The sequence below is a fragment of the Camelina sativa genome, chromosome 3, assembly GCF_030686135.1.
Source record: "Camelina sativa cultivar CO46 ecotype springtype chromosome 3, ASM3068613v1".
Taxonomy (NCBI): Eukaryota; Viridiplantae; Streptophyta; class Magnoliopsida; order Brassicales; family Brassicaceae; genus Camelina; species Camelina sativa.
The window spans coordinates 27,649,720-27,661,300 of record NC_141882.1 but is presented as its reverse complement, the minus strand read 5'-3'; the positions used below and the strand labels follow the sequence as shown (position 1 = coordinate 27,661,300).

General features: G+C 38.6%; 1 pseudogene; it reads left to right on the top strand.

The window, feature by feature from the left end:
* The first annotated feature begins 5,241 nt into the window (after positions 1–5,241).
* LOC104777992 (stigma-specific STIG1-like protein 4 pseudogene) lies at positions 5,242–6,146 on the top strand (annotated as a pseudogene).
* Positions 6,147–11,581: the final 5,435 nt, after the last annotated feature.

Here is an 11,581-nt window from a genome sequence, read left to right as displayed (position 1 = left end):
GATAGAGGTCGGCTTGCTTACTTCCAGCAAGGGCGGCAAAAAAAGGAGAAATGCTGATTGGCAAGACAAGGTCGGCTTGATGCTTTGGGAAACAGCTCAGCAAGGCGAGGTCAATTTTTGCAAGGGTGGCTTGTCTACACTTCCTGAGGTTGGCACTTGTGAAAGTGTGGGAGAAAGTTATGAGGTTGACACCGAGAATGAGAGTGAAGATCGACACTGAGAAGGAGGGTGGATGGCAGTGCCAAGCTTGAGAGCAAAGGTAGGCGCCAAGCTTGGAGTGGAGATCGGCACCGGGTAGAAGAGTGGGTATCGCCATCGAGAATGAGATTAAGGTCGGCGCCGAGAGTGAGATTGAGGTCGGCGAGAGTGAGATTGTCGTCGTCGATGTTGAGATTGAGATCGGCGAGTGAGATTGAGGTCGCCACCGAGAGTGAGATTGAGGTCGGCGAGAGTGAGATTGAGGTCGGCGAGAGTGAGATTGAGGTCGGCGAGAGTGAGATCGTTTTCGTCGAGGTTGAGATTGAAATTGGCGTGTGAAATTGAGGTCGCCACCGAGAGTGAGATTGAGGTCACCACCGAGAGTGAGATTGAGGTTGGCGAGAGTGAGATCGTCGTCATCAAGGTTGAGATTGAGATCGGCGAGTGAGATTGAGGTCGCCACCGAGAGTGAGATTGAGTTCGCCATCGAGAATGAGACTGAGGTCGCCACCGAGAGTGAGACTGAGGTCGGCAAGAGTGAGATCGTCGTCGTCGAGCAGGGTCGAGAGATGAAGAGAGGTCGGCGGACAAGAATTGATGAGTGTTGAGGTTGGTTCTCGCGAGATCAGCGGATTGAGGTTGGCGGGACGCTGGGCGATGCCCTAGAGTTCGACAAATCCTCTCATGGGAGCGGTAAGAAGAGGTTTAATTTTCAATTTGAGGTCGGCACTTGTGATAGTGCGGGAGAAAGTTTAGAGGTCAGCACCAAGCTGGAGGTCGGCATCGGGTAGAAGAGTGAACGTAGGCACCAAGGGAGAGGTAGGCACCAAACTTGAGGTGTGCACCTAGCTAGAGGTTGATATCAAGCTTGAGGTCGGCACCAAACTTGAGGTCGGCACCAAGCTGGAGGTAGGCACAAAGCTGGAGGTTGGCATCAAGCTTGAGGTAGGCGCCAAGCTAGAGGTCGACACCAATATTGAGGTAGGCACTAAGTTTGAAGTCGGCACCAAGCTGTAGATTGGCGCCAAGAGACTCGAGTGTAATAGCGTCGAGCGTGAGAGCGTCGAACGTAAGAGTGTCGAGCGTGAGAGCGTCGAGCGTGAGAGCATCAATTGTGAGGGCGGCAAGCATGAGAGCGTTGATTGTGAGGGCGACAAGCGCGAGAGAGTCGAGCGTGAGAGTGTTGACTGTGAGGGCTGCGAGCATGAGAGTGGCAAGCGTGAGTGAGTGTGTGAGAGTGGCAAGCGCGAGTGAGTCGACTGTGAGGGCGTCGAGCATGAGGGCGACATGCATGTGAGCGTATGTTTGATATGCAACAAGGCTTTGTGCTTTACCGGAGTAAAGTGGTAGGCGAGACGGACTCGCCGTACCTTTAGGTGCAGCTTTTGTGTCTGGCTTATCATATGGGTGTTTGGGGTTGGCAAGAACTTGCAAGCCTGAGCTTGGCTTATTAGTTCAGGCGCCCTTAAGCTAGTGCGAGGCTTGCTCGGTTTTTTGCTTAGTTTTGAGATGTATTTTACGGGGCGAGACGTCTCTCGGCTTATCTTGTTACGTGTTTCGAATACCAAGTTTTAGGTTGGTAGTTGAGATGTGCTCGTCGTACCTTTTAGGTGCGGCACTGGTGTTTGGCTTACCCTGTGGGTGCCTCGAGGTCGGCAAGAGTGTACAAGTAAGAACTTGGCTTATTCAAACTTGACCGCCTGCTAGCTGAATGTGAGACTAGGCTCGGCTTTTTTTTGTGCGGATTATTTCACCGCTGCATCCATGTGGAACGCGTTTTAAATCGTACACCTGGCCAGGGCGACAATGTAGATGCTGGACACTCGTTAAAACGGACTCGTTCGAGAGAGCTTGTGTGTGATTACTCGTTCGAGAGAGCTTGTTTGTGATCAAATGTATTCTTGCGAGTGTAATTTTTATTTTTATGTTTTGTTATAGTTGTGTCTTGTAAAAAGCTGCCTACGTACCCTTGAAAAGGGATCAAGCCATTCGTAGTTCATTTTGTGAAGAAAAAGCTTGGTATGACGAGCGTTCTGTTTTTTTTTTTTTTTTTTTTGACCCAAGGCGTCTTGTTATTTTTCGATTTGGTTGAGTTCCACGACCGGTTATCTTGATGGATGGTTTGACCTTGCGTCTTTCTCTTTTTCTACCTCGATATACTTGTTAGCCCGGTGCAGTGCATCGTTGAGAGTCAGAGGCTCATATATGATAATATCGTCCCTAAATCTAGACCCATATGCGAGAGCATTTCGGAGAGCGGAGATCTCAGTATCGTCTTCAATGGCGAGCTTTGAAACAACTTTCTTGAATCGTGCCATGAACACTCTGAGCGATTCGTCGTCTTCTTGGTACATCGTCCGGAGATCGGCGCTAGATGCCCACTTTATCATAAAGGTTGAGTGGTGTTGCAGGAAAGCAGCGGTGAGCTTGTAGTAGCTATCTATCGAATTGGCTTCAAGACGAGAAAACCAACTTAGTGCGTCAAGGGCTAAGTTTTCCACAAACATCTAACAGCATCCGACATCGTATTCTTCAGGACTAAAGTGTGCTCGGTTGATTGCAACACTCATCGATGTTAAGAAAGGTTTTGGGTCGGTTAGCCCGTTGTACGAGATGAACTTGAACTTGTTGATGTAACAAACGCGAACGCTAGAGATTCTTGTCGTGAAGGGTGAGCGTTGAGCCTCTTCGAGCACCTTCTCCAATTTGGGGGCAGCGCTTGTTGCTCGATGTATCTTGGCCGAGATGTCTTTTACGATCGCTTCGAGTCGCTGGATTTTTAAATCCTTGTAATCTTTCAGGTCGTCTCGCGGATGGTGGTTCGACAATGTTGGAGTCGGTTGGCTCCTACTACGGTTGCTACGACGGTGCGTCTGGTCTTGCGGTGGGCACCCCATCCGTGGTGTGGTCGTCATTTGTGATGGACGACGGTTGGCGTCTGTGACTCTCTGAGCGTTCCTCGACTGGCGGTGACATGGGTGGTAGTGTGTCGAGGTCGGCAGGGTAACTTGTGTGTCGACGATCGTGCCTTCTTTGCTGGAGTCTGTTAATTTGGTCTTGCAATCCTTCTTGTGTTTCAACGAGTGCGTCGAGCTGCTCAGTTGTTCATCTGTCCCGACTATTGAGCTTGTCAAGGATAGTCTGCATCATATCGTCGAAGTTGTTCGTCTATCCAGCAAGCAATGGAGCTGGGAGCACGGCACCATCAGTGACAGCTGGAGCCATGGTTTGACGATGCTCGTCATGTGCGGTAGCAAGAGGTGGGATTGGCGCGTCGAGTACGGTATGCATCAGTTCGTCGAGTCTGCTCCTTTGTGCTTTGGGCAAAGCATTTGGAAGGGCGGCATGTTGACGACGGTCTGGTCAGTGGCAGGCTCGTGCTCGGCATGCATGGCAGCGAGAGGTTCCGAGGACGCGTCGGGCGCTGGTAGAGAGGTTGTGTTGTTCGGCGCAGTGCCTTCGACTGTGGTTGTCGGGGAAGGTGGAGGTGGGAGAGTGCATTTTCTTATGCGTCCCCATCGTTGTTTTGAAGGCGATGGTTGTTCGTAAGTTGTGTTGAATTCTTCGCTGGAGTTTCCTGAGTTTGCCATGTCTTGATCTGGAGTCTTCGTGGAAACGGCGACCGTTAGTCTTGATTCGTCAAAAAGAAGCGCTATACTCTTGTCCCACAGTGGGCGCCAATTGTTTGTACTGGGGATTGCACAACACTAAATAAACAAGATTTACGGAGAAAGAATGAAGCTAGTTATTTATTAACGATGAAAGCGTGAGGTCGTCACTAACACGAATCAAGATTGAGCTCGTCAGTTCACAGGAGAACTAACAAGTCAATAATGACGAGCTCGGAAGCTAGAAAGGATTATACAAAAGACAATAACAGTTTTCGATGCAAAGTATTGCTCTCTAGGTATTGTCCGGGAGTCAGAATCCTCTTCTCAATAAATGTGATGCTATTTATAGGTGAGTGTGGAGTTAGGGCACTCTAGGGTTTTTGCGAGAAATCCCGAGATTGTCTTTCGAGATTGGCCCATTTCTTGTTATCTTTAGTGAGTATTTGTTGGATCGAGTTGGCAGATGGGGCAAAGCCCATATCCAACACGTAAGAACTTCCACAGCAAACTAGTTGCTACAGTTTTTTTAAAAAAGGAGAAGAGAGAGAGGTTGCTGAGGACAAGTAATGAAAGAGAAGCAGAATAAAGTAGAACAGAGGTTACTGTAGTGTCCATGAGTCAACGAATCCACCTGTTCCAATTTCCACATACTGTAATGAACAAAAAAGCACACGTATATGTATTTTCCATGTGTGTTTCTTGCCTCAGAAACAAGCCTTCACGTTACAGGCCTTGTGGCCCAATTAAAGTTTACCCATACAATTTTGTTATGCCACTTCTGGTTTGTTTTTTTGCTTTCTTTTTTCTTTTCTTTTTAGTTCTTCTTGTTCTTGGCATGGAATGTTATTTGCAGACACACTTTTGACTTTCGTTTTTTTTTTTCGAACTAGAAAACATGCAGACATTATGTTGAACTCCTCTCTCTCTCTCTCTCTCTCTGTACGCTTGAAAGGTTTGTGCAATTGTGCTCAAGGAGATCCAACTAGCTAGCTAGTCTCATTACCTTGTTGTTATTTGTTAACTTTATAAGAAAGAATAAGAAGACCAAAAAATAACTCCATAGAAATATGCATGTGTTCGCATGCCATTAGGACAGACCAACGTAACTTTTTTATTAGAGAAAATTGTAACCCCAATATTTTCTTAACAACCTTTTGTAACTCCCAAAGAAAATAAAACTTAGCAAAATTCATGTGGGCTTTGTAAACCCACTTTTTGTTCTTTTAACTACTTTGCCATGTGATTCCCTTTTCTTTTCTTCACACTAATTTATATAAATGTACGTACCCCTCGCGGTCCAAAGGTGATTTCATTAGAGAAAACAATATATTAAAGTTTCTAACTAATGAATAAAATGATGAATGAGTAACATGCATAATAAAATATCATCATCCATGCACGAAAATCATGAGCACTCCTCAATCTTTCTCCCTCTTTCTTCAGACTAATATAAACCTTTCATTAATTACACATCTGAATTAGCGATCTAGATAACTAATCTCATCCCAAACTCTCCTCGATGATGATCACCGTTAAGCAATTATTATGTGCCGTATTCTTCGTCCTCTTAAACTCTCTTCTTCATCAAGTACGGGGTCAAAGTTACCAACTTAACACAACCTCTTCATGGCTTAAGAGCCACACCAAAGCAGCTACAACAACAAATTGTGGTAGGGCAAAGCCACCGATGTGTAAACCAAGGACTTGCAAACTATCCGGACCACCAATGGCTCGGATGAAATGTTGTCGTAACCAATGCGTCGATGTCTTGTCCGATCCAAACCATTGTCGGTTCTGTTTCCGGAGTTGTCGGTTCGGGTTATCATGTTGTGGTGGAGATTGTGTGGACACAAACGATGATCCGTCTAATTGCGGACAGTGCGGGAACGAGTGTGAGTCGGGTGCGCCGTGTGAGTTTGGTATGTGTGGTTATGCTGCTCCGTCGTCACAGCCTGGAACTAGAAAACGTCATCATCGTCCTAAGTTTCATAGGCCATGTCCTCCTTCTTCTCCGGACAGTAAACTTTACGATGATCGTGATGATGAATGAATCGTTCATAACGTGGTTAGATACTGATGAGATCGAGTCTTTGAGTTTAACATTTGTTGTTCTGCGTTGATTGATCATATCGTGTAATTTCGAGTTCATTTTTTTTTTTTGATGAAATTTATTTTGTAATGATAATAATTTTGGTTATATGAGTGGTTTATGCTTAGGATTCGCGGTATTTTGTATGGTGTCATTTAATTTGTAATGTTAAGTCGTCGCCTCGTCGGTCCAATTATAACAGTCATATATTATAATATCAAGTGTTGAATTTACTGTTTCGTTTCGAATTGATATATTTCGGTAATATCTATTGTGTATGACTTTCGAGCAAGATATATTATGTCCAGATTTTTCTATATTATAAACTGAAGGATTGTTGCATATAGCACATCAGTTAATTTGTAAATGATTTAGACATGTAGTCGGAGCTAAACGTTTTAGAAGTTATATTTTGATACGTCTTAATTACAGAAAGAATGTGAAAATGTTAATGCATGCTAGAATTAATTTATATACTTTAAACTGAATTTTTTCACTGTTGTGCCTATAAATGTGAAAATGTTAATGCATCATGCATGTAAGTTCAACATAAAGATCAATGTTGGCTTCTTCCATGCATGTTTACGTATATAATATCTAAAAGAGTCGGAAGCACCTGTACTGTTCTTCTGTGGTGGGGCATAAGTTTCTTGTTTGGAGCAGTTGTTTCGAAGAAGGTCTCTTAACCGTGTTTAATCGTGAATATGAAATTTGAAAATTTAAAATTTAGATGGGAGAGTTTAGTTCAAACATGAGTACACATAAAATGCAATGTTTTCTAAACAAATCTCATTCAGTTTACTTTGCATCAGCAGTAGTAACTCAACTATTGTACAAAAGTAATCATCCAAAAGAAAATGTTTTCAAAATTACGAGTGACATAATAAGAACACGCAATTATCTATTTAACATGTTCGGGTTTACGGCCCAGTATGCTCAGAATTTCTCATTTGAGGCCCAGAGCTTCCTCATACTATAAGATAACAATCTCATTCAATTTATATTTATTATATAATTCATTCATCTTCCATTGAGATAATGAATGGTTTTTTTATCGAAAAAGAAAAAAATCTTTTTGACCACTTAAAAAAAAGGAGTCCCTTTCGTGAACTACTAAGTTCGATGTGTGTATGAGCACACATTATCTTTCAATGTTTAAATTTACTAGACTTTAAGTTTGGTGGTATCCACACTCTATCTTATATAGCTTCTGACAATTTATTTTTTCCTTGTCTTTTTTTGTTGAGAAATGTTTTTTATTCAGTCAATAAAATTAAAGATAGGAATAAAACCCAAAGGAACACACACACATATGCACCCTATTTTTTTATGGTTCATAAAAGAAAAATATAGAGCGTATCACACATGTATGTAATCTAATGAGGCCATGTGGTCGTGGAAGATAAGACTATTATTTTACAAATATGTTTTGGGTTCTAATGAAAAAGTGAGTGTTTTCTTTCTAAACAATGGATCAAGTTACTGATTAAATTAGATGGTAACACTTCTTCTTCGACACGTTGTTGTATGCTATATCGGATCCAACATTTAAATAAAATAGTTTTGTTCATTTCTAATTGGTTTATTAGTAGTTTGCATCAACCTTTTCTTGTGATTGAATTTTGTCTCCTTGATAAATGAGTTTCTTTTTGGAAGTAATATGTACTAGTATTAAAATTTGTTTATTAGAGATGGAAATATAAAAAAGTTGAGGTGGAGATGTCATTAGGAAGGAAGACGAAAGAGAATGAAAAAGCGTGGAAGGAGCAAACTTGAACCCAAAAAACAAAAAAACTATCACTCGTTAACGCGTCTCGTCTCCTCAACATGACTTTTTCTATTTATCACACTTCAACCGAATTTAATTCATATAACGAAAAAACAATCCAAATTTTATTAAAAAAAAATTAAACCAATCCAACAATAATGTTCTAAATAGTACTTTGTCGAATAATGGAATGATTTCGCGACTAATAGAGATGTAGATTGCCGATTTCGGTTCACTAAATTAGATAATGAAATGATAAAAAATAGTAAATAATGATATAAATCCCCAAAATTAGTTCAACTATAAACTTCTGTGTGTTGATGATTATTTTTTACCTCTTCGCTCTGCAATATTACTAACTAAACTCTCAATTAAATTGCAAATATGTACGATAGCAATAGTGTAAATACAAATTGAAATCTTGTAAAACAATGGTACGAAAGATTTAAAAATAAAATAAGATAAACTACTCCAAAAGATTATGAAAACATTGATGTGTTTTTTCTTTTCTGATAGGTGTAATTAAAAAATTTAAAAGAGTGAGGGTTGTGTATTTTAGTTTAGTAAATTAATAAGAAATGTGCGAGTCTTTTGGTGAGGCGTATAAAAAAGAAAGAAGAGAAATAAAATGACTAATAAAGAATTAGGAGAGGGTGAGGTGAGGTGGGAAGTGCAATGAAGAAGAGTGCAGAGAAGGAAGTGCCAATCTCTTTCCCTTGTCTCCTCCTCCTCTTACCACACCTATCGAGACACCATCCTCTCTCTCTCTCTCTATATCACCTTTTCTTTTTTTCGAAAAATATTGATTAATTATTAGTATTTTTTTTTGGTTTCTTTTGTTAGTCGATGCGTTTCGAATTTGAATTGCTAATTTGTTCTAACTACTTCAAATTATTCTATATTTTAAATTAACGAGTTTTAACAAGTGTTAGGGCATCACCAACTCTACTCTATTTTAGAGCAAAAACTTTATTATAGAGTAAAATCTTCTCCAACCCCACTCTATATCTTACTTTAAAATAGAGAAAAATTGAAATTACTTTATATTTAGAGTAACTCTATTTTTTCCCTCTATTTTAGAGGTAAACTTTTTTATTTATACTTTAATTCCTCAAATATGAATTTCTTTTGTTTAACAACTCCGTACGTTATTCACGAACAACATGTACAATTTACTAACATCAACAAACTTGGATCGTATCATAGTTTTTAATATGTTGACGAACTTCAATTGTATATGTTGACGAACAACTTCACTTTTTTAATATTATGTATACTAATTAATTAATTTTATTGGCATATTGAATATTGCTGATAAATGCACATCTACGTAATGTAACTTATTTTTTCAATAAAATTTTAATATAACGAGAATGAAACACACTTAACATACATAGTTTTATAAAATTTACCAAAATATTAGGGGGAAGCAACCGCACGAGCGGCGGTGGACGAAGCAATACCAAATTAAAAATAAGAAACATAGGATAAAAGTAAAACAATAAAAAAAAACTAGCAAGTTAATATTTTAGTAAATTGCTTCCCAGTCCTCCAAGATCATTAAAATATTGTTCAAATGGAATAGATGTAGGAGGAGCTTCCTGATCTTGTTGTTGACCACGTCGTTTTTGTAAAATCCTTGCTTGTTCAATCTCAAAATACTCACAAACATTTGGATTCTGAAAAGAATTCAAATCGCAAAATAAAATTTTGTTTTCCTCTTTCAACTCATTCAAAGCATAATTTTTTTTTTTGAATCTCCAAATGATGTTTTCTTTGTGCGCTTGTCCTCTTTAATTGCTCCAAAAATTGTTTATTTCCTTCTTCTAAGGTGTTGATAACCGATGTTGTTTGATAAACAAGTTTTCTTTTCATTTTAGACTTCTTTACCCCATTTGGTCTTGGAGAGGGAGATCCGCCAAGAATTTCCTCCTCATTAGTATTAAGAGAAATTGAAGACAAACCTGGAAATGTTTGCGTAGGAGAAAAGAAATAAGGAATCCAAACACGACAAGACAATAAATAGGTTTGGTTTAATTAGGTGGTTGAGCATAAAAAAATGGGTCTAATTGTAAGTTTTATAAATAAAAGGTACTAAGAATAATATAGAAATAGAATATATTTTAGAATATTCCTTTTTAGAGTAAAAAATAGAGTGGTACATTGGAGAGATACCCTACTCTATTTTAGAATTACTCTATTTTAGAGCAAAAAATAGAGTAATACATTGGAGATGGTCTTAGGTGCACAAAGAAAACCACAATCATCTTTTACGAAAATGAATCATGATCATGTAAACAAACTAGTCATTGTGTTTTAGGGTAAATATATCATAATACAATATTAAAGGTTTTGAAATGATTTATGTAGCTAATTTAGCTATTATTCAGCTGAACATGTGTTTTAAACATACTTTAATATGTATATATATATATATATATATATTAAAGTTCGATTTGAATTTTAGATATAGCTGATCGCAATGAACATTCAAAGCAAAAGATTGGAATAATAGAAAATAAAAAACACATAAGAAGTGTTGACAAAAAAAAAACCACATAAGAAATACAAGTATTATTGGTATATCAATTTCATATATTTCATCCATGTTAATTTTGGATTTATAAATAGTGAAAATACACCACACACAAATTTTCAACTTATTATTATAAACCAAATGTGTGATTATTCCATCACAAGACACATGTCATTACACTTGTCCATGTAGTGTTACACAATCTTTGTAAATTTAACACTTGTCATTACCAAAACTAATGGGTATGTGACTCATGTGTTTTGTAATGTACTATAAATAAAGAGTTGTGTAAGAAGAGTAAGACATAAGTTGTCTTTGATCAAAAGAAAGAGTTCTATATCTCTCACTCTCGTTGGCTTCTCCTTCCTCTCTCTCTCTTTATTATTTCTTGTTCACTTTACAAAATATTACAAAACACATATAAGTGTATTCTAGTTATAATTCACAACACGTTATCAGCACGAAAGACTTTCGATCCGTTACAAGTTTGAGCATAAGCGATTTGCGGTCCGTCATAAGTTTGAGGTAACATTTAAGTTATGTTAAAGGAGATTGGGTATATATGTCGGTTATGCATCACCGATTATAATACGATATCTTGAATCGCAAACTGGTGATAGGTTTACGGCACGTTTTGCCGATTGCCATTTTAATGAAGATGGATTTCCAGCGTTAGGGGGAGGAATTAAACAAGTACCAAAAGATATTACATGGTATACACCATCTTTGATATATTTTGATCCCTCTACAAATCAACGTGAACTAGAAGTTCAGAAAATTGTACATTTACAAAGTTTGGCAAATCAATTACCAGATGCGTTCATAGATATAAAAAGGGTGACAAAGTCATATATCCCCGCTGCAAATGCACCATCAAGAGTTGAAATTCCTATAGAGCAATTAGATGGGAGCAAAGCCAATGAACCTAAAGTTCAATTGAAACAAAGGAGGCCAATGGGTTGTAAAGATAAAAATCCCCTAAATAAAAAGAAAATGGGAGATCAAAAGGTTCAAGAAGAACCAAATAAAGAGAAAAATCCTCAGGATGATACATAAAAATATGAGATTTCTATTAACTATGCCCAAAATGGAATATCATGGTATAGAGATGAAATCGATGATGATAATGGAATATTCTCTTTTTCTGTATCTAAAGAGATCGATCATAAAAAAGATGATCCAGATCCAAGGTCCGTATCAGAATGCCAACATAGACCTGATTGGGAGAAATGGAAAAAGGCTATGCAACTTGAGTTGTTCTCCCTCAATAAAAGAAATGTCTTTGGACCTCTTGTCACTACATCTAAAGATGTAAAACCTGTTGGTTGTAATTGGGTATTTGTGAGAAAAAGAAATGAGAAAGATGGAATCACACGATA